At 37.6% G+C, this 13761-nt stretch overlaps 1 long non-coding RNA gene across 1 annotated transcript; it reads left to right on the top strand.

The window, feature by feature from the left end:
* Positions 1-3707: 3707 nt before the first annotated feature.
* On the top strand, positions 3708-11367 carry LOC121949262 (uncharacterized). Its single transcript, XR_006106220.2, has 4 exons — positions 3708-4079; positions 10487-10695; positions 11020-11134; positions 11262-11367. It is a non-coding gene; the product is annotated as an uncharacterized LOC121949262 (long non-coding RNA).
* The last annotated feature ends 2394 nt before the right edge of the window (positions 11368-13761 follow it).

Raw genomic sequence — 13761 nt, forward strand, 5'->3', positions numbered from 1 at the left:
CTCCACAGCTCATGATCTCTTGTCATTTCAGTCATTGGTGTAGATTTTTTTCAATAAAATATAAGAGACTTACAACATTAATTGACGCAGAAGCACACAATTTTGCATTAAAATTCACCAGAATGCAAGAAAAGGAAGGAACAGTGTGTAAGATGTAGGGAAATTTTGTGGCCTCTAGTGGTGAGGATTACAGCTTGAAATTTTCTCCCAGTTAGAATTCCTTCAGTGTTCATTGTTCAGGAGTTTTTTACTGGGAGACAAATTATCTGCAGAGGACTCCTGGAGACTCCTGACTCCTCTCCAAAACAAACTGACCCAGTGATTTAAACCAGTAAATAACTAGAACAACAACAACAACAATCGGTTGATGCTTCACTGCATCATTAGAGAGCTGAAAAAAATCTCGGGCATCAATTTGTAGCTTTATGTCACTGGTTTCCATTAAAAATTACTGGTAGCCTGATGCGGTGTCACTCTTTGTGTGAAAACAGCATTAGAGGTGTAAATCACTGGTTTCATCACAATACAATAATATATCGATACTTTGGACAACGATATGGTATTTGCCGATATCACAAAATGTACCACGCGACGATTCCGATTCGATTCACTTTAGGGACCTGTGATCGATATGGGCCGATATTATCTGCTCATGTAACACAGTTGGTTACAGGAGAAGCTGCCACCCCTTTCTTTGCTTTTGTCCAGAAAAGATAAAAACACCTATACATAATTGGAAATACTTAAAAGTTGTTCATTCTGTTCGAAAACACTTTCTGGGGGAAAAAAAAAATCATCTTAATTCAAACCATGATCTTTTTCCTAAAACTTCAGGGCTCTCTGACTTTATGACAAACTTCTCTCAACATCCTCAAAACCTGGATTAACAACAAGATCTTTTCACTAAAGTAAATCTCAATGACTATCAAGCATTACAGACAAAACAACTGTCTTTTGTAGGTCACATTTCCCCCACATTTACAACATGCTAACGTTATTAGCATAAGCCTATGGCATTTTACATTGTATGAATTAGTTTAGCGGCTAGTGGGCTTTTCCTCTACATAAAACTTAACCAAATTACTATTATTTATGCTTTGTCTCACTCACCACTGGTTTAAGTCCCTGCATCTCCTGACAGAACAGCATGGATGATTTCCAGTCTACATGCATGTTTTTTTCAGTTGACATTTCTGAAACAGAGCAGTAACGTAACTTTAGCAAGAAGTCAGTGAAGTTGCCCGGCAGGTGCGTCATGTTTCCTTAGTACGCTTTTTTTTTTGCATATGACGAGCGCTGTTTGTTGACCCACAGTTTCTCCAAAAACAAAACATTTCCACACTTTATTCCCGCATAAACAGCATTATCCACACCCTCTATTGGCTGCTCGCCATCGTCTGCCAGACACTGTGTGAGGGTGACACAGACTTTCAAAATAAGGGTGCGTCTGAAAGAGAATAATATGAATTAATGTTTACACTTTGCATCAATGTTACATTGTCATTGCTCATTTAATCGATACATCGATGCAGATCGATGGATCGTTACACCCCTACACTATATTAGTCAGTTTTGTTCAGGTCTTCTGTAAAAATATGGTGGTGCAACATCAAAGTCTCCATAGACAAGAACCCACTCCTTATAAGTGACTCATTTTAAGGTAAATAAAACACATCGGTTTTTATTTTCAGGTGATTTTGTATTAAAGAAAACATACTTATTATATTATATTTTTGATAATGTGTCCCCCTGAATCCTACACATTGTACCTTTAAGTGTTTGATGCTTAAATTTGCTGGCGGAGGACCCCCAAATCCCCCATTTCATATGTTTTCCTGAAAAGGAAACCTACGCCCTTGATTTTAGTCCTTCTTTTGATTCTTTTGTTTGCCCTGCAAGCTGTTGAGATTGGTTGTATTTAGTTCAACTCATCCGAATCAAAAACAGTTTCTTGGAAACACATGCGCACCCACAATGAACGCGCAAGCAAAAACATGCAAGCACAGGTAGCGTCTCTACACACTCAGGTGGGAGCTACATGCCTGTCTGTGGCCTATTCCTTTGGTTCCTTGTCAAACTGTTACACCTAATAAACCGCAGCACCACACATTATGTTACACCACAATGTATTTGTCTCACACACACACATATATATATATATATATATATATATATATATATATATATATATATATATATATATATATATATATATATACTGTGCTGTACATTTTTTGTCACTGGAAGAAGGAATATTTAGATCTTCTACTTAAGTAAAAGTAGTAATACCACCCTGTGAAAATATTCTGTTATAAGTTAGAGTCCTGCATTTAAAATAGTAAAAAATAAAATAAAATCTAAAAAATCTAAAAAAAAAAAAAAAATCAAAATGACAAAAATATAGAAAGAACACACAGCATTTTAAAATAAAAAAAATAAAAAAACCACAAAACATTACCTTAAAAAATAAAAACATAAAAAACTCTTCCAAACCTTAAAATTATTCTTTTTTTTAAAAAAGAATAGAAAAAGACTTAAATGTTCATCAAAATAATTAATTTTCTGTAAATTGATTAATTAATCATCTAATTGTTGCAACTGTACTTGTTTACACAGTTTGGTAATTTAATTTATAACAAAACATCATATTTTATAAACCCATCAGATTTTATAAACATAATATCTTGTGTTTTTTATGCGAAATCTTCATTTCTATTGAATCTTAAGCTGTCATATAAATGTTGTGAAGTAAAAAGTACAAACCCCTCAAACTGTTAAGTACAGCTACCTCCAATTGATATATGAACACAATACTTGAGTAAATGTACTTAGTTATACTCCACCACTGGTTTCTGTCAACTTTTATCTCACTACCGGCAAAGTTTTCAGTTTAACGCTCTCCACTTCCTGTCCTTTAGTCTTGTTCTGCTTTGGGAACAAACCGTGTTCGCACTTATGAAAAGCCTTGTTCCCTTTATCTCAGACAAGACTGTTATCTGGACCCAGAAACCGCTCCTGTCCTCTGTCTCCCGCTCTGTCCTCTCTCTCTACTGTTTGTTTATTTGGGAATTGTGCCAGGTATTTCCCCAGTCAGTCTGCCTGCACCCACAGGCTCCCTCCCCTAGATGAACGCCCCACCCCCCTAACTCTCACACCCTCCCACCCCTGCATGAATGTTGCTAAGCAACATGAGAGCTGGTGCATTTTGCAGCCAATCAAATTAATGAATATATTTTCAAACAATGTTGACACAGGAAGAGGACTTTATTCCTATCAAGTTCTTCAGTTTTAGGGTTTGCACCTTGCAGGTAATTGTGTCTGTGTCCTCTGGCTGCACGCTTTCGAGAAGTGATCATTTGCAGTGCTGGTTCATTCCCAATATGTACTGGCAGAGCACCACTGGGTGGCAGCAGGATCAGTTTCTCTGTTACCACACAGGCTGCAAGAATTTTTTACTGCTGTTGCTAAGCAATCCCGACTCTCATGTCTTACCTGTGAAACATTTGTGATTTTTACAGATGTCCCTGACACCATTTTGTCTTTGTTTTCACCATTTTGAAATGCAACCCATTCTGGATGAAAAGCAATATGTTGGTTGCATATTGAAATATTCACATCTTCTGATATATATTATAATTCAGATCACTGCAGAGGCAATGCTTATATGTTTCTGCTTGCAGAATGAATGAGATACCCACCCGGTTAAATATTAGCCACGAACGGCTTCAGTTGACTTCATCTCATCGCGCAGGAGGCAGGAAATGTGCTCTTGAGTGATTAGGCCAGCAGCTCTTGTCTTCCACTTTACCAGCAATGGAGAGATCCATACACACTCTGCACTGATATGTTGTGCAGCTTCCTGTTTTCTTTGTGCTCAAGATATTGATGTTTCAGACATGATCCAGATGATCAAGTCCCAATCAAATGTTTCTTTATCACCCATTTGTTTTCTTTATTTTACACTCTCCAAGTCCCGAGTCCCTCCCCCTCTTCCTCGATCCCCCTGTGTGCGAGTCCCTCATCTCAGCTTTGGTTGCTGTGCAGATGGCTCTTTGTTGGTGCTTCACAATGGGTCTAAGGTCAGTGTGCCTCATGCCATCGACACACTCAAACTTCTTCTCTGCTGCTGTCTCGTGGCTTTTTTTTTAATTTCTGAAATGATTCTCCATCAAGCATCAAGGCTGCTCGTGTATACACGGTTATATTGTGGTCTTGACTTAAGAGGAAGTTATACAAACCGCAGATGTAGCGTTGAGATAGTATGGACCTCCCAGGCTGCAAACACTTTAACAGAATAACTTGTTTTCAAAAAGCACCACACCTGCTGTGGGCTTTCTTCGGGATCCCCCAAACTCTCGTCACATTTCTCGATTCTTAGATGTGTCAGCTGAAGACAAGCTTCGGAGCGTGACATGTCTCTGAAACAAACCAGACACCAGAATATCAGATCAGCCAGAGAAATAGAAATGCAAATCTACCATCTGTTCTGTGATCCCAAACCAACCCTTGTTCATCATTCAAGAGCTAATGTAGGACTTATAATAGCTTAACCTTTGGTGGTAATTCAGAGGGTAACAAGATACAATGTACTTTCAAAAGAGTAAACAAAGAAACAATCTCTCCAAAAGATAAATTCAAATTACACTTTTTAATCTGGCATCCACATAAAATAGAAATCAAACACTGAACATGTTCAAAGATTACAGTTTTTTGATAATATACATACATGTATAAACCAGGGATGATAACAGAAGCGTAACAGTGTGTCATGTTTTAATGTATGTTGAAAATAGTATGTTTTCTCATAATACAAAGTAAAATCTGCTGAGCACCACGCGGTCCAGCAGCAGAGAGCCGAGAGTCTGCAGCAGCAGGAAGGAGCAGGTAGACTGAAAGGCGGGAAACTAGAAGGAGGAGGAGCATTTCTTGCCAAGCAGAAGGAATTACTGGAAATTTCCACTTTTCTCTGGCAAGACAGTTGCAGGGGTGGAGCTAAAAGAGGTGAAATAAATAAGATAGTACAGTTGAACTTAGGCAGTGAAGGGGAAACTCTGTCAATCTATTTGATAATTACAAGGTTTATTGAACCTAAAAGACATTTTGTATTGTATATAATATAACAATTCCCTCAATTATTATAACCTTTGATTAATTACATTCATTTCTCTAATTTATTTATACACAACCTAACAAATTATGCATGAATTTTCCACTCATAGTCACTAATTTTATTATGTATTACTGCATTTGTTTATTAATGCACCAGTTATAAAAAAAAAACATCCCCAGGGAGATCTCATCTTGAACTAAGTCTGTTGTCCTTTTCCACCTTATTCCTTAGGGTGTTACTGTAGAAATTATTTTGGCTGCAACTTCTGGTGAGCAGGCGGAAGTAGCAGTAAGCTAGTTTATTGCATTTACTTTCTATGGTTAGTCCCAGTCGCTAATCTTGGTGGCTAACGACCAGTGGTAGTTCTTTACAAAAGAAATTTGCCTTAAATATAGCAAATACTGCTTTGTTTTTAACAGATATTTAACTAATGTTAAATTTACACTTTTTCGAAAGTATTGGCCTGATTGCGGAGCTTTGGTACCTGTTTTGCTGTCTGCTTATATAAAGTAACTTACAACCAGACTAAGTAATTTTTTGGCTTCAACAACAGTCTTGAACATGCAGCAAGAACAAAAACGATTGTTCCTGTAACCAGCGGGATAGTTTCCATCGCCTTCCTACAGAGAGGAAACGACTGTCACCTGACTGTATAACAAATAAATTAAAAAAAAGAGAAAGTTCAGACAAGACTACTGAAGAGGGAAGGCCCTGAAAAGAGAAAATAACTTCCTCACAGGAAACGGTGCAGACTCATTCAGTAAACTGAATGAAGCTAAAACAAGGACTTTTTGTGTAATTTTAAAGCTGATTTGAGTAATTATTGCTATTTTAACATGTGGTATGCGCTTATTGAATTGTTCTTTGTTTTTTGTTTTTTTACTTTTTTGTATTTGGAGAGTCTGGTGTAGAGGAGCTTTATCCTGTACCAGACCATTTTCATGAAAATGTTATTAATATACGATGCGACATTGTTAGAAAATGTGCTAATGTGGATGCAATAAGGAATTATTGTATGTTCATTTTCTAACAGCCTGTGGACGAGAAATCAGTAAAGAAATATTGAAAAATAATACACAAACATCAACACTAGTGTTTTTCGGGTTGTGGTGTGTTTGTGTGCATTATAATGATTAGGTCATCCAACCTGAATAAGCAAAAGTCATCACAAAAAGCGCAATGTATCAATAGAGTGGTGAAGGGATGACGTATTATTGTAGGCCAACCAGGAATTAAGCATCGCACTGGTTCCCTCGTCAAAAACTTATGGGATTTTTTAATGAATGAATTTTCAGTTATTGCCAAAAATAAGCTCTGTGAAGTTTGTTCAGCATAATAATCTTCACAGATGAACACCACTTTTATGTGTTTTGAAGCGTAAATGAAAACGCCAGAAGCAAAAAGCTATTGTTAGGCTATACACGAACTACATCGTGGCCGCACAACTTAAATGTCACCACTACAAACACTGTAAAAACACGTTAAAACACAATCGAAAAATATTATAAACAGACAAATCTACAAGTCTATAAAGCTGTAAAGGCAGACAAGTGGGTTTACTGAGTTTTTATGTTCAGTGTGATGCCATCTAATGTCAACGACAAACACTGTAGTCCCATTTAGCCACTTGTTAGCAACCATTTAAGCCTTTTTTAAGGACGAGTAAAACCTTAAAAGTTCAAAAATCAGGTTCAAGCAGACATATTATATGTTGCAGAACAAAAAGTGTATCTATCTTCAGCCTGTGTTAACCACAGACCTTATTTCGGGCATTTTAACGAGGACCCATTCAAAAAAACCATAGACTTTAAGACAAGGGAACCAGAAGTGCTAAGAAGCTAACGGACTTCTGCGTTTTAGGACTCATTACTTCACCACTCTATGAAAGACGTTGAAATTCGTAAGGAAAATAAATAAAACATCACATAATACAACAGATATATAGATATCATATATGATGGTTTAGATGGGACTCTGTCTTTGTGTACATTTTATAACAAAATTAATGTGTGGTATTGACATGAATACTGTGTCCGATGCATTATTTCTCAAAAAGGGGGGGACTCCTTGCTAACAAATATATATAATATAATAATATATATAATATATTAAACTCCTTGCTAACAAATATATATAATATAATAAGATATATATAATATATTAAACTGCAATCAGACAGTGTTCATGGTGAAGGACTAAAATATGTCTTTTGCTTTGTTGTAACAATAAATACGACACGCATTAGCTGTGTCCCAATTCAGGGTCTGCATCCTACGGAGGACGCAGCCTACACGGTATATGGACCGCAACTCCCTCTGAAGCACCTCCGAAAGTACCTCTGAAGGCCGCATTAGCAGTTGTTAAATGGGACGGTCTTCGAAGGATGTGGTTCCGGTGTCAAGGCTCACTGGGGGGGCACCTCTGTCGGTGTCGGCAGCTGATTGGCATTACTAACGTCATGTATTATCAAAGAAATGATGAGGTTTTAATATCCCTCTAAGTTTTACATGTCTGGCGTTTGATTTTCAAATGAGTAAAAACCCACTCTGTGCCGCCATGATGATAATTGTTTTTGAAGATCGTGTGCGCGCAAGGAATTCTGGGAAATGGAAAGCCATGAAGGATAGTAGCGATGTATCCTCCAAAAAGAGGGAAAAGAAAGCCGCATTTGTGGGCTGCATTTCAAGGAGCCTTTGAATTGGGACAGCCTTAGCACAGCGTTGTGATGTAATCAGCCTTCGAATGCAGCCTCCGAAGGATGCAGACCCTGAACTGGGACACAGCTACTACAAATCTGTGCACTTGGACTGCATTTGATCACATGACAACATCTGTTGAATCCAGTCTATGATAAACTTTTTGACTTATCAACCTCTGTTTTGTGTACAAATTTACTGATTACATGCAGTTGCTTGGCTTCTGTTATGTGAGTACATGATACATTTACACATCATATCAGTCATCTCTGTGTCCATCTGTTCATACATCTATCCATTTATTCATTTTCTAACAGCTTTTCTGAGTCGAGGTCGCTGTGGCAACACAGTCAGACGAGTCACCCAGGTGACCTTTTCTCCAGCAGCTTCTTCTAACACCTTTCCCAATGCTCCCATGCCAGCTGGGAGATGCAGTCCCTGTGGCATGTCCTGAGTCTGCTGTAGAGTCCTCCAAAGGAAAGCTTGTATTCTCATTATAGTTTTTGGTCACTACAGGTGGGAGTTAAATGAAAAAAAAAATAAGTGTCTGAGAAGTGTGCTTTATAGTTCAACTCTCTCTTCAGCACTAAATGGTTGACTACATTATTGCTTTTTTTCCCCATAGACTGTGTAAAATAATTCACAACAACGCCCATTAGTTTTGGGCCCTATGGCATCATGTGACAGACCGCAAATGTTCCATTTCCATATTTGTCCACCATGAAGAATTGGCCTCAAAGCCTGGTGTTGTTCTTGGGGACTGTATTTGGACAAGAGGGTGGCGCTGACCCCAACACTATCAGCTACCTTATTTAGGATGGTTGACTTAAACAGTGATAATGCTAATTCTGGTTAACGCAAAAACAGGCTTACGAACATTAAAATTAATTAATAAAAAAGCAAAAGTGAACATCCCAGGCGTTCCCTGACCAGATGAGATATGTAATCCCTCAGCATTTATTGGGTCTGCCCCGAGGCCTCCCATCGCTTGGACATGCCTGGAACACCTCTAATGGGAGGCGCTTAGGAGGCATCCTGATCGGATGCCTGAACCACCTAAACTGACCCCTTTTGATTTGAAGGAGCAGCGGCTCTACTCCAAAGTCCCTCCGGATGTCTGAGCTCCTCACCCTATCTCTAAGGCTGAGCCCAGCCACTCTCCGGAGAAAACTCATAACAGCTGCTTGTATCCGCAGCTGAAAATATATAAATATATAAAGTATAAGACACCTTTTTAAGACACTTATTTTAGAGAGAATTTTCAGCAAGGCAGTTATCCTGCTCGCAGTTACTTTACACCCTGGAGCATTTGGCTCCTGTTCATCATAAACAAAGCCAGAAACAGCAGAGTTCATAACTCAGTGTTAACACTACAGCATTCTCCAGAGTTTGGCTGCACCTTGATATCCTGCCCATGATTATCACAAACAGGGAAGGAGACAACGCACATCCTCGAATAACACCCATTTTGAACTTGAGAAAGTGACAAAGACTGCTTTAAATCTGAGTGTACAGAGACCAAAAGACTTGCAGCATTGGGAAATCTTCAAAGCACCTCCAGACTAATCCATGCAACACTGAAGAGACATGTCAACCACAACCGCCCCAACAATATCCAGAGCTGCAGGATTTCAGGATCTCTTGGCGCCGTGCCTCAGAGGAGCTTTGGTTTACATTTCTGTAGACTCAGATACAGTTTTTCATGTTACTGCCTCATGCTGCATATGATTTCAGTCTTTTAACCTGACTTTTGTGTTTTCACTGTTTTTGTCTTGCCGAATGTATTTATTTATTATTACATTAATGTTTTACACTCATTTGATGTGATGAATGCCTTATTCATTAAGCAGTATGAGCAGTTGCACAGTCCCCCCGGTCTACTGGGGCCCACTATATATTTTTCAATGAACGAGAGACAGTTAATCAATAAAAACTTTACTTCCTAAACAAATGACAACCTTTTGTGCCAGTTTGGCCAAAAATAAAAGTTTAAAAACAAACAATAACCTCAGAGATGGACAAAACGTTTATATTTTGGGTAGGCTAAGTAATACACAAATACTGTAAGTACTGTAGTAATTTAAAGATAGATGCTGCTGCTGATAGGTTTCACTTTAGCCATTATATTCTCATTTGGAAATCATTAGTGATTTAACCAACCAGTGAGCTCTGGTCCTAAAGTGATCAATAAATGCATAAATTAAATAATTACAATAATCAGCAGGCTTTTTTTTCATGTCTTAATACTGTATTAGTCTTATTATACAAAGAATGTAGACTACCATAATTAAATTTAGTTATTTACTTTTAAGTAGAAACTTTATTGACCTCTGGGATGTAAATTTATTTTGTTTAATTTCATATACAAATCAATATCTTTATGCACTTCTTTATTTATTTTGTTAAGATTTTGCCAAAATATATTAGTTCACAGAAAAGTTATTACATGTGCTTTGACTCTAGTTGACAATTTACAAACATCACTGCAGTTTAATTTGAACACAGTATGAGCCTCTGGGGGTCTTGTGGCAACACTACTAGTGTACATGATTTCATTGTCATCAATAATGACTGTAATTGTGTTAATTAGGTTATAGATCAATAACTGTCTCCCTCGCTGTGCTTTTGAAGGAAGAGGTCCAGTGAGAAGTCAACTTCATGTTGTCCCTGTACTCTGCAGGACCTGCCTGAAAGCCAGAGAAGGCCACATGGACCATGCAGGACACTGCTGTTCAAAACAAAAGAGCTCAGTTTGCCTCCACCAGTTCTTCCAATTATCGGGACCCCTCCCCCGCCTAATCCCGACCTCTGCTCTTTGATGGGCCCCACTTAGCTTTCAGCGCTGACATTCCTCAGGTCGGGTCAGGCCTTTGTCCTGAGGAAATTAAGGTGAATTTAAGGAGCTGCTCTTCCAATCCTACATCCTCTGACCTGTTGGTAGAGCGGGGACAGTTTCACAGTCACAGAATTGCTATGGGAACTGATACAAAACATTTAATTTACTGTAAAACATGTGTCATTGTGAACACAAAGGGGCTTTTCTTTTATACAGTATTGCTTACGGTTTTTCCATAACTTTGAATTAAAAAAAAAAAAAACTTTTCCAGTTCCTACTTACGGAAAAAGTGGTAAACACTCCAACTGTTAGCAAATAAGAGGTTTGTAAAAATCACCACATAAATTTAATCTCGTTTTCAATTTTTCCTTCACTAGCCTACATGCTGCAGCAGTTTGATTCATTTCTTTACCTGCTGGATGAAACAGGCGGCCCATACATGACTTTTTTTCCTCTTTGTAACAAATCGGTGGCACATGGAAACATGTTGAGGTAGGCAAATAAGAAAAAAATAAAAAGACAGGAAATGATCTCACAAACACTCCCCCTCTCTGTGATTGCTCCCATTTTCCAGTTACAGACACAGAGTGAGTAATGCCTTCTGTTGCTTTTTTAACAGCTCCGCTTGTCCTCCTGTGGCTCTGCTGAAGATTGTGGATGTCTCCCTCACTGCTCTGCAGCCTCCGTGAGGTCTTCATTTCCCAAATAAAGGGTATAACACTTTATGCAATGCCATGATGAGTGTTTGTTTTCAGCTCTTTGAAACCTGAGCAAATTGGCTTGATTTCTTTCAAAAACACAAAAAGAGGGCAATGAGCAACTCAACATGACACGATCCAAAAATTAGCAAGAAATTGAATAAAAAACAAACAAAAAAAAAAGAACAACTTTAAAAATATAAGATTTCCGTGATAACTTTAAATGTGTAATTATGATAATTATAAACAAAGTTTTGCTTTTGTCTTTTCACACCTAGACATTTTACTAATAATTTTCACAATCTGCTCAAGGTTCAAAGCTTAAATATTTTTGAAAGGAGTCTGAAAGCAGCACAAGAAATGTGCAGTGACATGCCTTACGATATAAAACTAATGCTGTGGTAGCGTGCTCATCTTTTGTTTGTTATATCATAAGTTTCTGTGTTAAAAATTAGCAATATTTCAGTTTATCCTTATTACTGTTATGGTAGAGAATTAGTGAAAAACATCAATATATGAGACACAAAATAAACCTCAAAGTAACCCGCGACTGCACTGCCACACAAGCCTTTGATCTCTGCATGTAATTACAGCCTTTATAATTATATTTCAGCCGAATGTGAGGTGAATGACTAAATAGAGCCTGGAGGCTTCTTCAAAATCAGTGGCTTGAATACTGGCATGGCATGGAGGAGATAAGTGAGGCTGTGTAGGATTAGGTCCCATGAGGCCCTAAAATTAGAGACTGAAAACACACTTGTGTCAAGACTGGGTGTGTTGGGGCAAGTTAAGGATACAAACATTACTGTGGAGAAATATTTGAAATATCCTACATATCAATGTGGAGCACTCACAAATATGATTTGTAGGCTGTTACTGTGACAACCATCTGATAACTGCAGGTAAACGTTTTATAAAAATGATTGATAGACGTGTGTGGGCGAAACAATGACAGGTGTGGCAAATAAGGTTGTTGACAGTCAAATGACTTCGTTGGAACTTGAGGACTCAATTGTGGGTCAGAGTGTCAGGGTACTACATGTGTAGATTTTACTTTCTTTGTAACTAACAGTGAGACACTGACCACATGCAGGCTTAAACTACAGAGTTCAGGGCCCGCACAGTTGTGTGTTGCCACTTCCTCTGGTTTAACAGTTGGATGAGTGACAGCAGAAAAAGTTCACCTCAACAAACTTCTAAAGGAGAGGAGATTTTGTCAGTTTTGGGATGTCAGATAAAACTATCAACAAGACAAAAGCTCTGGATAAAAATAAAGTTTTAATGAACATTAAATCAAGTTTCTTTTTCTGGAGCAAATCCATTTTCTCACTCCAGTCAAGGAAACACTTGATTTGAGCAACTTTTTTTTTTTTTTTTTTTTTTTTTTAAATTCTGCTAATGGACCATGTGATATTCTGTTTATGAACACATCTGACCAGTGCCTAAAGAAGTTAGATACTGTGTACCATTGTGCTTTACGTTTCATTCCTGGCTGTGGAAATCGCGTTCAACACTGTACACTGTATGTTACTGCTATATGGCCTTCTCTGTCTGTGCACCCAGTCTCACATTGGTTGCTTTTTGTGTATAGATCTCTGTATGAACTGATCCCTTCTTATTTGTGTATGTACATGTGAAAAATCAAAACCATTATGGTCTGTGCGCTTACAATATTCTGCAAATTTTGGATCCCAGGGTTCGAATAGAACTTTGTTTAAAAAAAAAGCTTTTAAATATACAGCCTTACAGGAATAACTTACAGAAGGACCTGAAATTGTCTGAGTTGATTAATATTGCGGATTTTAAGTCAATTTTAAAGGATCAAGAAAATAGCACTCTCATTCAGATTCACTAACTGAAAATGTTTAAGTCAGTTGTACATGTTTCTCCATTCAACTGGCTTTTGTGTGTAATTTTGACTGGATTTTAGGCTTGCTTATTTGTAATGCTGTCCTCTTGGCCAGGTTTCTCTTGAAAAAGAGATTTTGAATCTCATTGAGAGTTTTACCGGTATCCATTTTATGTGTTTTGGACAAGTAAACACTATATACCGTTTATGGGAAATACAAATATGCAATGTGAAATATTGAAATAAACCAGGATGTATATAGGGAATATAAACAACCAAATTTCTTTATGCTCATGTGAACACCATTTTCTGAAAAAGTCCCATAAATGGGTTATTCATGTCCATGTAATCACGCTCTATGAGATCTGGCAAATTGCTTTTATCTGTCATTAAATACCCCAAAACACATCATACTGTATATATGGGGTAAATGCTTTTTAAAATTCTTTGTACATATATGTATAAGTGCTTATGGCAAGGTCACTTTGTATTGTCCCGGGAAAAAGAAATTTAAAAAAAAAAAAAAATGAGTATCACCTTTAATACTATCAGGACAATAGCGGTAATTCAAT

The sequence above is a fragment of the Plectropomus leopardus genome, chromosome 2 (genome assembly GCF_026936395.1).
Source record: "Plectropomus leopardus strain MGB_pleo_1.0 chromosome 2, ASM2693639v1, whole genome shotgun sequence".
Classification (NCBI taxonomy): domain Eukaryota; kingdom Metazoa; phylum Chordata; class Actinopteri; order Perciformes; family Serranidae; genus Plectropomus; species Plectropomus leopardus.